The 13,870-nt window shown below is 37.8% G+C and overlaps 1 pseudogene; it reads right to left on the bottom strand.

The window, feature by feature from the left end:
- Positions 1-10,382: 10,382 nt before the first annotated feature.
- On the bottom strand, positions 10,383-10,818 carry LOC135272067 (large ribosomal subunit protein uL24-like; annotated as a pseudogene).
- Between the last annotated feature and the right edge of the window lie 3,052 nt (positions 10,819-13,870).

Raw genomic sequence — 13,870 nt, 5'->3', positions numbered from 1 at the left:
ATTTTATATTTTAAAAATTTAAGTATTATTTTATCCAGATCAAAAAAAAAAAAAAAGATAGGGAAAAGTGATGATAGGGATGGGAAAAAAGCTGGAGAAGCTCCAATTATGAATGGTGTATGTGTTCTGGTAGAATGCTTTGCTCCCTGACAGTCCTCCTGATTTCTTAATGGATAGTTCAATACTAAGGAGATGGTCAGGGTGATGTGTTTATCTTTTGGAAATACCAATCCTCAATTTATAGATAAACATTTTTAGTTAGTCTTATAATTATTCTTTGTATGATGTACTATATGATATACTATAGTGCATGCAGTACAGCCTTTCATATTGGTGGTTTCCACATCCACGGATTCAACCAACCAAGGATCAAAAATATTCTGAAAAAAAAAAAAAGAAGTCCAGAAAGTTCCAAAAGCTAAACTTGAATCTGCAGCATGCTAAGCACTATGTTGAAACCATGAGAGTAAAGTGATGTGTAGGCATTGTATTAGGCCCTACAAATAATCTAGAGATCATTTAAAGTATATGGGAGGGTGTGTGTAGGTCATATGCAAATACAACACCATTTTATACAAGGAAAATCCTTGGATTTTGGTTTTTGCAGGGTGTCCTGGAACCAAGCCCCATGGATACCAAGGGATGGCTGTATAACAGTAATTTTTTCTGATTTTAAAAGTAATATGTTTACAGTTAAAAAAAATTTTAAATACTGTAACAATAACTATTTTTGAGATTCTATTGTATGTAGTCTCTAGGAATGCAATATCAAACAAAGATAGACACAGCCTCTCTTCTCATGGAGTTTAGAATCGAACATAAAGCACACAGAAGAAAAGTCATTCACTTACTCATTCAACAAATATTTATTGAGCATCTGTTCTTACAGTCATGTGAAAATTGCCTATAATGACGGTAGTTAGAGTTCATTGTTAAATTTTTATAAGTAGGCAGACAGTAGGCTGGAAGATAGATACATAGATGTAAATAGATAGATAGATATAGATAGATATAACTGGATTTGAACATTTCCTGAGTGAATGAATTGTTGAGTTAGGGTAACTAGCCTCATAATCTCAAAGTGAAAATACACTCATATCATTTTATTTTTCCAAGAAATTTCCTAAGCACTCATCTGTGAAATAAGCAGGAAGCTCAGTATTTTCCTCCAGGGATTCTCTCTCTTGTTGAAAAGTCTGAGAATCCAGGCACTTTCGAGGTTGTAAAGGGTGAGTCACGCTGATTTTCACCTGAGGCTCCACACAGTTGTCCCACTATCCCCTCAACTCACAGTGAGACCTGCATGATCCCACAGCAGATGCTTATCCACTGTTGACCTGAGGCCTTGCTGACACAGGTCACCATGCAGTTTTCTCAGTTCCTTCAGAGAGCCTGATCCCATGCCCTCACAGCCAAGGGCAATCAGTATTCACCTCTCCAGTGCTCTGACTGTTATGGCATTAAGGGTACAACATTTTTGAATTACAGGCAAATCCACATTCTAGGACATCACCAGCCCAATAAGAGCCAAGTCAGACCTGAGCCCTGATGCTCTTGCCTTCCTACAGATCCACCTGGAATAGTTTTCTCAACCCATAGTGAGAAACACATTTACTCAATCCAGTGTACACACATGTGCACAGGCACTTACATGCATAGATTGGAAACAAAAGTATCACAAAACTTACCTTTACTACATATGATCAACATTACTATAATCTTCCTCTATTCTATTCTGTCATTTTATTTTTTTTAAAATACTGGTGGTCCGTTAGTGATTCAAGGCCCATAGTTTAAAAAACACTGATATAAACATTGGCTACTTTTTCTATTTAAATCTTAAAGTCAAAAGGATTTGATTATGCCCTGTTTCCTTGGACAATAGAGATAAAGATGAACCTTTTAAGGCAGCTACCTTCAGAGATCCAGGTAGCTGCCTTAAAAGGGTTCATCTTTATCTTTAAAAGCTGCCTTAAAAGCCCTGTATCCATGCTCAGAGGAAGCCTTTCTCAGTGATCTAAAGAGACTGACTCTTCAGCAAGGCCTCACCCCTACCCCTGTGTAAGTGATTTCAAGGTGCTAACATGCCCTCTTCCAGATAATGAGGATCTACTTTCACTGATTGCAAATGATTTTCTGTCTCAACTCTATTTTTTTTTGAGACGGAGTCTTGCTATATCGAGATTGCAGTGGCACAATCTTGGCTCACTGCAACCTCTACCTCCCTGATTCAAGCAATTCTTCTGCCTCAGCCTCCTGAGTAGCTGTGACTACAGGTGCACGCCACCATGCCCAGCTAATTTTTGTATTTTTAGCAGAGACAGGGCTTCACCATATTGGCCAGGCTGGTCTCAAACTCCTGACCTCATGATCTGCCTGCCTCAGCCTCCCAAAGTGCTGGGATTACAGGCATGAGCCACTGCACCCTGCCACTGGCACAACTTTTGCTGGAGAAGAGAACATTTGGTTTTTGGATACCGCCAGGATCTCTTATGACCTCAACAACACTAATAGTCAAGTACTACTTTTACAAATTAAATAATACTCGAGATCAAAATAGCAGTTACTCTTGGACTGTACTGGCTAGAAGGGCACATGAGGAAGGCTTTTGTTTTTCCACCTCTGTGCTGTTCCCCTCTGAATGTTCAGTTTGTGAAAGTTCAGTATGTACCACCCACTCTTGAAAACAACTCCGGGGACTTAAATGCCCATCAAGGACTGAACAGATGAATACATTGTGAAATATTCACACAATGGAATAATATGCAGTAATGTGAATGAACAATTTACAATTACAAGCAATGTGTGGTTCTCAGAGCATATGGTTAAGGAAAAGGTGTCAGATACAAAATAGCAAGTCCTGAATGATTCACTGACATGAGTTACAAAGTAGGCAAAGCTCATCTATGCTTTCAGACATCAGAATGGTGATGGTGATTACACTGGGACGTGTTGACAAAGGGAGCATGAGGTGGTTGTTGAAAGCCAGGTAATGTTCTGTTTCACAATCAAGGCACTGGTTACATGGGTGTGTTAAGTCTGTGAAAATTCAGGACATATTAAAAATTGCAACAGCTCTGTAAGAAAATGAGTGTTACTATTTCCATTTGTAGGTGGGTACTCTGAGGTTCCAAAAGGCTGATGACAGTCAGGCCACATGTTCCTGTAAGTGGCAGGGCCAGGAATGGATCCAGGCTGCCTGCCTCTGGGGCCTAGGAGCATAACCAGCCTGAGGAGTGAGACCAGCCTGGCAATTACAGCCCTGGCTCTGTGAAGGAGCTTCCCACCAGGCTTTTCACATACGTTATAATAATGCTGCAGCAGGCTTCCCTGTGTCTATCACACTCAGTCTGTAATGGAAATGCTTTACTTAGATCCTAATCATGGTGTTTAATGTATAAAGACAGAAATCAGCCACACAGGAAGACTGCATACAAATAACCACTGTTTTGTACAACATGAAAAAGTAATTTGTATGCATAAGCCAGAATAAGACATTAATCTAAAATACATAAAAATAGAATGTAGATTCCAAACTTTTTTTATATTGAAAATCAATAGAATTTTTCAGAGTAGTTTTAGGTCTACAGATAAATGGAATACAACTACCAGTTTCTTCCACTAATATCTTGCTTATCTATTTCCTCAGTAGCAACTGGACAAATATAAAAGCTCCCAGTTGCTGTTAGCCAGATCTTATGAGTAAAGTGTCTCTCCTGAAAGGTAGGATTTGGCTTACACAATTGATGGCCTTTGATCATATCAAACTCCTTAAAATACACAGAATATGCAATGATAGCTTACATGTTAACTTTTGGCTGTCTTTCTAGGTATTCAAATAGGAAATAAGAGTAGACGTTAATGTCTCACCTCCTCTTCTGGGAAAGCAGTGGGCCCTGCAGGTGGGTGTGGGAGACTAAAGCTTGCCTACAGACATCTACTCAGGAGCCAAGATTGTTCAAATCCCAGGTCTCAGTTGAGTCAGCCTTGAGAAGTAAAGTGTAGTTAGTATCAGTTAGAATGCTTTAGGCTGCAAGTGACAGCCAGGTGCAAAGTGATAGCGTAATGGTTAAGCCTGTGGACTCTCAGCCACTTCTAGTTTCAAATACTAGCTTCGTCACTTAACTAGCTGATATAGATTAATATATAATCTCTTTCAACTTTTTTGAAATGGGAAATTACATGTATAATCAGTGTGTACATGAAGTAAATTCATCTGCCCTGGAAAGAAACCTTTGATGAGGTTATACATGGCAAGATGATTGTATTAGTCTGTTTTCACAATGCTGTAAAGAAATACCCAAGACTGGGAAATTTATAAAGGAAGGAGTTGTAATTGACTCACAGTTCATGACTGGGCAGGCTTCAGGAAACTTACAATCATGGTGGAAGGGGAAGCAGGCACTTTCGTCACAAGGTGGTAGGAGAGAAAAGAGCAAACTGAAGTGGGAAGAGCCCCTTATAAAACCATCAGATCACATGAGAACTCACTCAGTATCACAAGAACAGCATGGGGAAATCGCCCCCAAGATCCAATTGCCTCCCTCCCTCCACATGTTGGGATTACGATTCGAGATGAGATTAAGGTGGGGACACAGAAACCATATCAATGATGAATAGGAAGAAAGCTTCAGAAACTCTCGGCCTTGTGTCCCAGTCACTTAAACAAGCTACAGTAGATAATGGAGGCCATTTTAAAAGTGGTTTATGACCCGATTCTTTGGTAAGTGTGAAGTGGGATTTTATGAGATTTTTCTCATGATCACGAATAGTTTAAAGGCTTAGAAACACCTAAATTCTAAAAAGTGAAAGTAGGAGAAACTGTTATTGAGCACTATGATACATATATTTAAGGTCAAAAATAATATTACTATGAAAAAGCCCAATTTATAAATTCACTTTTCATTAAAAACTATATGGGTTTTGTGCTGTACTACTTTTTGTACAGTCGTTTGCTGCTGTATGAGTCTGTTCTCATGCTGCTATAAGGAAGTCCTGAAACTGGTTAATTTCTAAATGAAAGAGGTTTAATTGACTTACAGTTCTGCGTGTCTGGGGATGCCTCAGGAAACTTACAATCATGGAGGAAGGGGAAGCAAACACATCCTTCTCACATGGCAGCAGCAAGGAGAAGTGCAAGCAAAGAGGGGAAACGTCCCTTATAAAACCATCAGATCTTGTGAGAACTGGGTCCCTCCCACCACATATGGGGATTAAGGGAACTGCAATTCAAGTGAGATTTGGGTGAGAAGTCAGCCAAACCATCTTAGCTGTATAGTGATGTTTTGGTCAGTGATGAACCGCATATTCAACAGTGATCCCATAAGATTATTATTTATCCCAGAATAAAAATTTAATTGAACAATACAATAAATTATGATGATAGTAGGTGGGCTGCCTAAGTCTGTTTCCCTTCCTAAAGGCACACGTTCAATCAATAAGCAGTTTCAGGAAGCATGCAGCATGGTGCTTTGGTGGACATTCCCATCAAATTTATCCCTTTTTTGACTGAATTTTTTACTTTGAGGTAATTTTAGATTTACATAACATTGTAAGAAATAATACAAAGAGATCCCATGTATCCTTCATGTAGTTTCCCCCAATGTTGATATCTTTCAAAACTATAGTAGAATATCAACCTGGATATTTACATTGATACAGTGCATCATATTATTCAGAGTTCACCAGTTTGACATATTCATTTGTGTGTGTGCATGTATGCAAATTTTGTTCTGTACAAGTGTATTCCACTTGTGGTTTCCTGTATTAATTACTAGAGTCAAGATACAGAATAGCTCGATCATCACAATGCTCCCTCATGTCCTATTATCACCACACCCTTTTCTTTCCAGTCTCTAGCAAACACTAACCTGTTCTCCATTTTTATAATTTTGCTATTTCAATAATTCATACAAATGGAATTATAAAGAATGTAACCTTTTAGGATTATCTCATCCAGGTTGTTGAGTGTATCAATAGTTCAATCCTTTTCACAGCTGAGTGAAATACATCATATTGATGTACCACAATTTGTTCAACATTCACCCTTTGAAAGATATCTGGATTGTTTTCAGTTTGAGGCTGTTGCAAATATAGCTGCTATTAATATTTTTGAATAGGCTTTTATGTGAACATAAGTTTTCATTTTTCTGGGATAAATGCCCACTAGTGCAGTTGGTGGGTTGTATGATAATTGCATGATTCATCTTTTTAAAAATTGCCACAGTGTTTTCCAAAGTGGCTGTACCATTTTACATCACCACCAGCAATGTATGAGTAATTGAGTTTCTCTGCATCCTTGCTAGCACTTGATCTTATCACTATTTTTTATGTTAGCCATTTTGATAGGTATGTAGTAATATCTCATTGTGGTTTAAATTTACATTTTTTTAATGGCTAATAATGTTGAAAATATTTTTATGTGTTTATTCCCATCTGTGTATCTTCTTTGGTGAAATGTCTGTTCATGCATTTGTCCCGTCTTCTAATTGGATTGTTTTTTCACTTTTTTTTCAACATATTCTAGATATTAGTGCTTTTTCAGATACATGATTTGCATACACTTTCTCTCACTATGTAGCTGGTCTTCCTCCGCTTAACGTGGTTTTTGCAGATCAAAAGTTTATAATTTTGATGAATTTCAATGTATCAGTTTTTTCTTTTATGGGTTGCATTTTTAGTGTCAAATCTAAGAACTCTTTGCCTGGCTCTAAACTCCAAAATTTTCCTCTTACTTTTTTTTCTATATGTTGTATAATTTTATACATGGTAAGTTTATGATCCATTTTGAGTTAATTTTTATATACAAAGCAGTATATAGGACAAGATGCTTTAGATTTATTTATTTTTATTGTTTCATTTTATTTATTTATTTATTTATTTGCCTATGTATATCTGTCCATTTGCTTCAACCCCATTTATTGGAATGCTATCTTTCCTCCATTGAATTGCTTTTGTACATTTGTCAAAAATCAGTTGGGCATATTTTGTGGGTGTATTTCTGAGTTCTCTAACCTGTTTCCTTAATCTGTGTGTCTGTCTCTCTACCAATACAATACAGTTTTGATTACTGTAGCTCTATAATAAGTTTTGAAATTAGGTAAACTGAATACTTTCACTTTATTTTTCTTTATCAAAGTAGTTTTTGCTAGGCTAGTTTCTTTACCTTTCCATACACATTTTAGGATAATCTTGTCTCTATCAACAAAAACATCTTATCGTGATAGGAATTACATTAAACTTGCATATTAATTTAGGGAAAATCAATACCTTTATTAAGTTGCCTTCCATTCCATGAACACACTACGTTTCACCATTTCTTTAGATCTTTTTGATATTTTTTGTTGGCATTGTTTAGTTTTTGGGACATAAATCTTGTATATGTTTTGTTAAATTTACACCTTAAGGAGTTCATTTTTCTTGACAAATTTATAAATAGTACAAGTATTTTTCATTTCTGTGTCCCTGTGTTTATTGCTAGTATATAAAAATACAGTTGATTTTTGTATGTTGATCTTGTATCCCGCAAACTTGCTGAACTCATTTATTTCTTGGAGTATTTTTTTGATTACTTGTCACTTTCTATGTAGAGTCATGTAATTTTAAAATAGGAATAGTTTTATTTATTTCTTCCTTATTTGAATGCTTTTAAATTTTCTTTCCTTGCCTTATTGCATTGGTTAGAACTTTTGCCACTATTTTGATTAAGATTGGTGAGGGTGGACATATTTGCCTTATTTCTGATCTGAGGGCAAAAGCCTCATTTTTTCCCAATAAGTATAAAGTTAGCTGTAAGGTTTTTTTTGTAGATGTTCTTTATCATGTTGGGGAAATTCTCTTCTAGTCTCAATTTTCTGAGTTTTTATGATGAATGGGTGCCGATTTTGTCAAATGTTTTTTCTGCATCGATTGATATGATCATGTGGCTCTTCATTTTTAGCTTGTTAATAGGATGAATTCACTGATTGGTTTTCAAATATTGAAATACCCTTGCAACCCTGGTATAAACCTTACCTGGTCAGAGTATATAATTCTATGCTGAATTCAATTAGATACTACTTTGTTAAGGATTTTTGTATTTATATCATGAGGGATATTGATCTTTAGTTTTCTTTTTGTACTGTCTTTACCTGGTTTTGGTATTAAGACAATACTAACCTCCTAAAATAAATTGAGAAATATTCATGCCTCTTCTATTTTCTGGAAGAGACTGTATAGAATTGTTGTTAATTCTCTTTAAAATGTTTGGTTGAGTTCTCCAGTGAAACCATCTGAATGTGGAGATTTCATTTTTGGGAGTTTTAAGATTACAAATTCAATTTCCTTCATTGTTTCCTTAATAGTTACAAAGCTGAATTATCTATTTCACATAAATAGTTTGTGACAGTTTGTATTTTCTGAGAAATTGATCCATTTCATTTAGTCAAGTTTATATATGTAGAGTTGTTAAAATGCATGTAGACTTGTAAATAATCGGGGAATTCTACCTTTGATGTCTGTAGAGTATGTAATGGATCTCTTGTTTCATTCTTAATATGGGTAGTAATTTGTGATTTTTCTCATCAGTCTTGCTAAAGGTTTGCCTATATTATTGATCTTCTTAAAGAACAGGTTTTTTGTTTTATTGATTTTTCTCTATTGCTTTTTTGTTTTCAATTTTATTGATTTCTGCTCTTTATTATTTCTTTTCTTCTGCTTGCTTTGGATTTATTTTGCTCTTTTTTTTCTAGGTTCTTGAGGTAGAAGTTTAGATTCTTGATTTGAGACTTTTCCCTTTTTCTAATATATGCATCTGATACACGTATTAGGAAAAACAAACATATTCTTCTGAGTACTGCTTTATCTCTGTGCTACAAATTTTGATATGTTGTATTCTCATTTTTGTTTTTGAGATGGAGTCTTGCTCTACCACCAGGCCGGAATGCAGTGGCACAATCTCTGCTCACTGCAATCTCCGTCTCCTGGATTCAAGTGATTCCCCTGCCCTGGCCTTCTGAATAGCTGGGACTACAGGCGCGTGCCACCACGCCTGGCTAATTTTTTGTATTTTAGTAGAGATGGGGTTTCACCATGGCCAGAATGGTCTCGATATCCTGACCTCATGATCCACCTGTCTCGCCTCCCAAAGTGCTGGGATTACAGGCGTGAGCCACCGCACCTGGCCATATTCTCATTTTTATTCAGTTCAATGAACTTGTTTATTTATTTATGGTGTTAATGTTTCCACTGTAATCAATTTGTCTACTTCTCCTTTCAGTTCTGCCTGTTTTTGTTTTCCACATTTTGGAGCTTTTATGTTTGTGCATGTGACTTCTTTGACTCATGATTTACACAGAAGTATGTTGTTTAGTTTCTAAGTGTTTAGAGGTTTTCTTCTTAATTTTATGTTTTTAATTTCTAGTTTTACTCTGTTGTTTTTGGAGGACATCCTTTGTGTGTTTTCAGTTGTTTTTAATCTGTTTAGGTTTGTTTTATGGGTCAGGATATAGACTATCTCAGTAAATGTGCCGTGGATACTTGGGAAAAAAAATGTGTTCTTCTGTTAAATGGAGTGTTCTATAAATATCTATTAGTTCTTGCTGGTGGATGGTGTTGAGTTCTTCTATATCCTTGATTACTTTCTATTTGTTCTTCAGTTGTTGAGAGAATGGTATTCACGTCTCCACTCTAATAGATTTGTCTATTTCTCCTTTCAGTTCTATCAGTTTTTGCTTCCCATATTTTGTAGTGTTTATGTTTGTGCATGTGCCTGTTTTAGTGCACTGACTGAAAGGAGAGGCTTAGTTAAAATAAGGCATGAACTTTGTTCTGTGGAGTGACCAGCAGACACAGCTATGTCAGGTTCTGGGAAGGACCAGCACTGCAGGTACAAAGGGCAAACGCTTGCATCACTGGGCAGATCGCTCCTCACCTGACACCCCTCAGTCTGGCCCAAGTCCTGAAATGTATCTCTTAGGGTAGAAGTCTTCAAGTTCTCCAGTGTCACTTACTGTCATGACTGCCTTGAAATGAAGTCAACTCCAATGTTCTTTAGAAGGACTCTTAAAAATGAGTTTTTAAATGTGAACTGACTTACTTAACTCATAATTTAAAAAACAAAAGCTAATTTAAAAATCTGTCATGTGTTGTCATTGTTATATGTTATGTGTAACTTTTTCCATATTACCTTCCCTACTTCCTCACAAGAATATTTTCACCTTCATTGAAAAAGGTGTAATCTTAAAAGTGTGACCATTTTTTGAAAAGTTAGCTTTCCTTTCTTTTTATGATAATAACACAATAAATTGTTTTTAATACAAACTCGTATGTGTTAATACCATGTGCTATCCTCATGACTTTTTTTTCATTTTAAGTTTTTATCAAAGCTTGTGTCTAAGATTACTTTATTCCTGCATCTGCTCAATTGTTTCTTCCTTGTATTTACCCTTTTCCTTTACTACTTGGTGAGATTTAGCTTTCCGTTCAAGGATCTTTTTCGGTCTTTGTCCAGTTTTAGCCTAGTGATGACCACCTTGCTGGGGTGAATGCCTACATGGACAGTTGTGCCATTAGCCTTTTCCTGCTGCACCTGTTCAGTATAGAGAACATATTTCCTCCTGTAACCTGGACTACTTTGCCAATTTGCTGACATTTATAGGGTCCTCATACAACCCACACTTCATCATCCTTTCGGATGGGCATGGATCGCACATCGTACTTCTGTCTCAGCGCTTTGTAAAGAGGGGAAGACATAATCATTCTGCGAATGTGTGAAGGTGCATTGAAATGTCTTTTGCGATTCTTGCTTTGGTCAAAAGTCACAAAGGGATTGAACTTCATTTTGGCTGCTCTCACTCTGGTGATCTTTTGTTTTGTTTTGTTTTGTTTTGTTTTGTTTTTTGAGACAGAGTCTTGCTCTGTTGCCCAGGCTGGAGTGACTGGTGCGATCTTGGCTTACTGCAGCCTCCATCTCCCAGGTTCAAACAATTATTGTGCCTCAGCCTTCCAAGTAGCTGGGATTAAAGGCATGTGCTACCACGCCCAGCTAATTTTTGTATTTCTTGTAGATATGATCATGTTGGCCAGGCTGGTCTCTAACTCATGGCCTCAAGTGGTCCACCTCCCTCAGCCTCCCGAAGTGCTGGGATTACAGGTGTGAACCACTGCACCCGGCCTCCTCATGACTTTTTTGCTTTCTCATTTATTACAATATTCTGTAGGAAATGACTTTAAACCAGACAGTATTTGTATTGAAGAAGAAAGTTCTGAGTAGTGGAATTTTTTTGTTCATTATCACAGCTTCAGGGTGGCCAAGTCCAAGCTAGGGACTCACTGTTGCTTCATTCTAAGGAGTCCTTGTCTTTGGTTTCGTGTGAATGGAAAATAAATCTTGGGACCCCAAAATCACTAAGCCAAAGGGAAAAGTCAAGATGGAAACTGCTTCACACAAATCTGTTTCTCATTCAAAAATAAAAAGCTACATGCCTCCCTCACAATTTGCCCATGAGGAAATTCCTTGTGGACCCCAAGATCTTTGCTCTAAGACAGTTCTGTCAAATTTTATCCTGATGATGTAAATTGATAGTTTATCTTCACAGGTACAGGTCAAAGGACACAACTCAAGATCCTCAAGATCATACCTCTGCTCACCTGAGGAAAATGCATGTCTGATTGCTTCCTCTGCCCTATGCTTGTTTTATCTTATGTAAAAATGCAGATTCACTGAGCTATATGAATGCATAAGTGACTATTCCTCTACCCCCTCACATGTGAAAGGCTGATCAAAGACTCAAAAGAATGTAACCATTTGTCTCTCTTCTACCCACACCTTTTTAAAATTTATTCCCCTTTCTGCAGTATCTGCTCTTTCCCCTTTAAATATTGAAGCCCTCAAAATCATCTTTGGAGAAAGGCACAGACCTGTCTGCCAGGTGTGTGCCCTTAACCTTGGCAAAATAAACTTCTTAAATGATTGAGATCTGGCCGGGTGCAGTAGCTCATACCTGCAAACCAAGCACTTTGGGAGCCCAGGGTGGGCTGAGGTCTGAGATCACCCGAGGTCAGGAGTTCCAGACCAGACTGGCCAACATGGCAAAACCTGTCTCTACTAAAAATGCCAAAATCAGCCTGGCATAGTGGCAGGTACCTGTAATCTCAGCTACTCAAGAGGCTGAGGCAGGGAGAATTGCTGAAACCCAGGAGGCGGAGGTTGCAGCAAGCTGAGATCATGCCATTGCACTCCAGTCTGGGAGACAGAATGAGACTTCATCTGAAAAAAAAAAAATGATTGAGACCTGTCTCAGATTTTTTTTGGTTTGCACATTCCATTCAGGAGACCATATTTTTCAAAGTATTGGGCAACTACTTTGTGATAGCCTCAGAGGGAGGCAGAGATAGAGGAGGCAGAGGTTTTGCTTTCAAGCAGTTCACAATCCTAATGCCTCAAAGTGCTACCATTTGAATACTAGAGGTTCTAGGCAAATTCTTAACTGCTCTGGTTGTCTTCAGCCACTCGAACCTCAGCAGAAAGAATCACTGAGGAGGTAGAAGAGTGAAAAGATGGATTGTGATTATATGATGCTGATGCGTGATTCAGTGAAATATAAAGGAAGGAAACAGGGACTGTCTGCAAGCCATGCTACTTAAAAAGAAATGACATGTTTCCCAGTCCTTCTAGGGCACTTAAAATGTCATTTGATTATAAAGTTAAAGGTATAGACAGATCTCAGGTAACATATGTATTGAGTTTTCAAAACTCTTTTAATCCAGTGTGCCCAGCGGCTGATTTTGAAGAAGCAGAGTCTTGACGAGGTTGTTTCCTGCCAAACAGGCCTTGGGGAGGTGCTTGGGCGACGGCTTGCTTTACTTTTTCAGCAGGTGTTTTGCTTGGCATGTGGTCTCCCTTTGGGACATGGCTGGTCCTGCAGGCCCTTACATAACCTTCCTCTCAGACAAGTCCTGCCCCACCCTTCATGCCATGGCTGTTGCAGCCCACGGTCTGTTCATCTTTGACGTCTCTGAAGGTGCAGGGCCAGAGTCACAGCCTCCACAAAGAGCTCCTATCCCAATTCAACCTGCAGGGGTTTCCTTATTCTTACAACATACAGGTCTAGTTTAGTCACTGCCAGTGTACTGTGCATGTAGTCGGACCCTGTAAGTTACTGACAGCAGAGCGTAATGGTTAAGACTTCAGGCTCTTTACAGAGCCTCTGGATTCAAACTCACCACTTACTGGGACAGTTCTTTGATCTAGCTCACCCTCAGTTCCTTCATCTGCAAATGGTGACAGTAATCTCACAGGTTAATTCTTATAAAGATGTTTAGAACAACTCAAAGTTTCATCAATGGATAAATGATTAAAAACCTGAATGCATATATGACATTTTATTTATATATGTTTATATGATTTTTTGACATTTTGTTTATCTACTTATCCGTTGATGAATTCCTTCTTTGAAAGGAAATTTCTTCCTAAAAAAGAATGAAATTCTGATTCAGGCTACAACGTGTATGAAACTTGAAGATATTATGCTATGTGAAATAAGCCAGACACAAAAGGACAAATATTGTGTGATTCCACTTATATGAAGTAACTAGAATAGTCAAATACATAGCGACGGAAAGCAGATTAGTGGCCAGAAGAGTCTCGGGGAAAGGGGATGTTGGGAGTTATGCTTTAATGGGTACAGAGTTTCAGTGTGGTATGCTAAAAAAAGTTGAGGAGATGAATAGTGGTCATGATTACACAACAATGTGAATGTACTTAATTCTGCTGAACTATACACTTAAAAATGATAAATTGGGCCAGGTGCGGTGGCTCACACCTGTAATCCCAGCACTTTGGGAGGCCGAGGCAGGTGGATCACGAGGTCAAGAGATTGAGACCATCCTG

The sequence above is a fragment of the Aotus nancymaae genome, unplaced genomic scaffold (assembly GCF_030222135.1).
Source record: "Aotus nancymaae isolate 86718 unplaced genomic scaffold, 86718_ANA_hifiasm-v0.15.2.pri h1tg000103l, whole genome shotgun sequence".
In the NCBI taxonomy this organism is placed as follows: Eukaryota; Metazoa; Chordata; class Mammalia; order Primates; family Aotidae; genus Aotus; species Aotus nancymaae.
The sequence above is the reverse complement of the archived record's forward strand: the minus strand, read 5'-3'. Positions and strand labels throughout refer to the sequence as shown.